This window comes from Nicotiana tabacum, chromosome 11 (genome assembly GCF_000715075.1).
Source record: "Nicotiana tabacum cultivar K326 chromosome 11, ASM71507v2, whole genome shotgun sequence".
NCBI lineage: Eukaryota > Viridiplantae > Streptophyta > Magnoliopsida > Solanales > Solanaceae > Nicotiana > Nicotiana tabacum.
The window spans coordinates 84631997-84635198 of NC_134090.1; the positions used below are offsets into that span (position 1 = coordinate 84631997).

The 3202-nt window shown below is 37.6% G+C and overlaps 1 pseudogene; it reads right to left on the bottom strand.

Moving 5' to 3' along the window:
• Positions 1 to 598: 598 nt before the first annotated feature.
• LOC107831117 ((S)-N-methylcoclaurine 3'-hydroxylase isozyme 2-like) lies at positions 599 to 2903 on the bottom strand (annotated as a pseudogene).
• Positions 2904 to 3202: the final 299 nt, after the last annotated feature.

Here is a 3202-nt window from a genome sequence, read left to right on the forward strand (position 1 = left end):
GGGCTATGGAGTGTCATAATGATCATAAAATTGGACTCTCCGATTTTAACCGTATACACTCACGAAGTATATATACATCTGTTCCAGGCGTGAAGTAGATATACTATGAACGAATTGTCCCTTTTTTTGTTCTACTCCAAACAAACATTGTATTTCTTTTTAGATCTATTGTGTAATTAGTAAGAGAAGAAAAAGAGATAAACACTGGTGAAACATTGTATCAAGAAGGGAAAAGTGACATTGAGACTAAGTTATTGGTGTAAAGCTACATCAACCATTTTGTACTCGAGAAACTTCAAACACTGAAAAAGATCACCCTTGCAACCCAAAGGAACTGGAGTATGATTCACATTGAATTCGAACCAGTATAAAAATCTCGGTGTCTTTATTTCCTGCATTTTTTTCTGCATTATCATTATTCTGTTCTTATCTCTAGTTGACTAATTGGTAAACTAGTCAATTACTTATAATACTTAAAATAAAAAATTATAATTCACCCGTCTTGTACTTTGAAAATCTAGTTAAAACTAGTTGTATCTCACCTCTTTCCCTTGAATATAAAAAAGGAAAAAATATTTTAATACATTACTTGCTGCGAACACTAAGCATTATATATTTTTTAAATATATATTTGAGGGCAAGGGAAAAGAAAAATAGGAGAGGATTAAAAGAGGGAGAATCCAACTCTCACCAGTAAGGTAAAACTTCAGGTAGCCAATCAATTGGATTAATAACAAGGTGGGGAATATATCGAACTCTCACCACTATGATGAAAACCGAATCTCCTCAAATAATATCCTTATTCCCGCGAGAAATTTTATTATTTCAAATGTTATTATACATGGAGTCCATTCTCACAAGTCACAGGCAATAGATAGACAGTACACACGTAACAATAGATACCCACAACATGAACACGCACGTGATAAAATATTAACACACCCACAGAAAAATAGTGGTAGTTTTACAATACATCTGCGCTTCTCTCCCTCATTCTTCTCCTGGTTTCCGCAATTTGGGAATGACAAGAAGTGGATCTTTCTTAAACATCGTGATATCCAAAATCTCATCCATGTTAATATGAGCAGGATCCATGTCATTTGGCAGAATCCAATCAAACTTATGGATAAAAGAAGCGACAGCTATTGGAATAAACCTAGAAGCCAGAGGTTCTCCAGCACATATTCTTCTTCCGGAACCAAAAGGGATATACTCAAAATTTCGTCCTTTGTGATCTATTTTTGCATTGATAAATCTTTCTGGCTTGAAACTTGAAGCATCGTCCCAAATCTTTGGATCCCTCGCAATTGCCCACATATTTACCAAAACTTGGGTGTCTTTCGGAATTCTGTAACCCATGACTTCACACGTTTGGACGGCACGGTGAGGAAGTAGCAGCGGTCCAGGAGGATGCAACCTTAGTGTTTCCTTAAAACAAGCATCCAAGTATGGTAAGTTTGACAAGTCAGACTCCTTTACAACGTCCTTACCTCCTACTACTCTCGCGATTTCATGCCGATGTTTTTGTAAGGCTTGTTGATTTCTAAGGAGTTCTACAAGCATCCATTCGCTTGTAGCAGTTGTTGATTCTGTACCCGCTCCAACATTTCCTGAGAGATAGAAGGAACAGAAAATAGAAAATAGTAGTTAATAAGTTATTTCGCATAGGGCCTATGGCTTTTAATTAAGCACAACCATTGACCTTTTTTCCATACAAATGCGTGAAAAAGAGATAGAAATTAAAGCATGTGACGCACCACAAGCAATGCATTGATATGTTTATCGCTGAATCAATTTTTAATCAAAGCATCAATAAAATCTACAATATCCGCAGAAGGTTGACTGTCTGATTTATTTCTTCTGTCCTGAACAATCCCTGCCCAAACAGCACAAAGTTTATCAAACAAACCCATAAGTTTCTTATATGTTCCCTGGACATCCGAACTGCAAACACCCAATATAGGATACAAATCTGCTAACTCCAGGTTTCCACCCATCGCCGTAAATTTGCGCAGGTACTCCCTCAGTTCTTCACCCACTCCCTTGCCCTCAAAATAAATCAAATCTATCGAAAGAAGCAAATTACCCAATATGTTTAAAGCGGTCACGAAAACCACGCCCTTGATACTAATCACTTTGCCTTATTTTGTTGCCAAATGTTGCATCATTTCCTTGACTTTTTTCTTCCTCAAACATACCTGAGATTACAGAGCTTTCGTGGAAAAGAGCGCTCCCCTGTATATTGTTCGAACACTTTTCCAATTATCGTCACTCTCTTATAGAAAAGCAGTTGACACGTTGTGAAGTAATGACCCCTTGACTCGGATGGGATGAGAAACAAAACGGCCAGAAAGCATACGATCATGCGTTTTCAGAACCTCAGCAGCAGCAGTAGGGGATGAAGCAACAACCACGAGTCGTGTGCCGAACCTTATGGACATGAGATCACGACCATGTGATTGCGTTAACTTTGCAAGAGTGGCACGAGGAAGTTTTTTACCAACTTGGAAAAGGTTCCCGACTAATGGCAATGGAAATGGGCCTGGAGGAAGTGGTAATTTTGTTTTTGATGAATATAGATATTTCAACATGATTACGAAGACGAGAGAAACTAGAATTGAAGTGACTATGTAATCGATCATCTCTACAGATTTGAAAGGTTGCTAGTTTTATGTTGTTGGGGTTGCAATGAAAAACTGCATTTTGTAGCTCTGTCGGGCCATCATATATAAAGGTTAAGGTTATTGGCTTTGCTGTTTGCAGATGTTGACCAATCACCTGAAGTAATTAAAAATACCTTGTCCTTCAATAGGAGTGCGGTTTATTTACTGTGGAGATCATCGTGAGATTTGAAATGATACGAATGTCTCCTTAATATTTAGTGCGCGCGGTTTACTCTTTTTTATTTCAATTTTCTGATTCGTACACTCTTCAAATCATTGTTCGTTTTACTTTATTTAATTTTCAAAAGGTACACATGAGCCATGCTGAATTTTTCCTTTATGCCAAGTTTTAGAATTACGTAAGCAGACAGGATCAATCCGTTAGATACGTTTTTGTTTACTTCTTTAGAGCATTAAGCCATAACAGCCCCTTATAATGGCCACCAATCCACCTCTCCAATTCCACCCGTAGCCAAGCACTGTGGCCAATGGAGCTTTGACATTCCTTTTCATTTTCCACGTTGTTTTTCTTCTTAAAA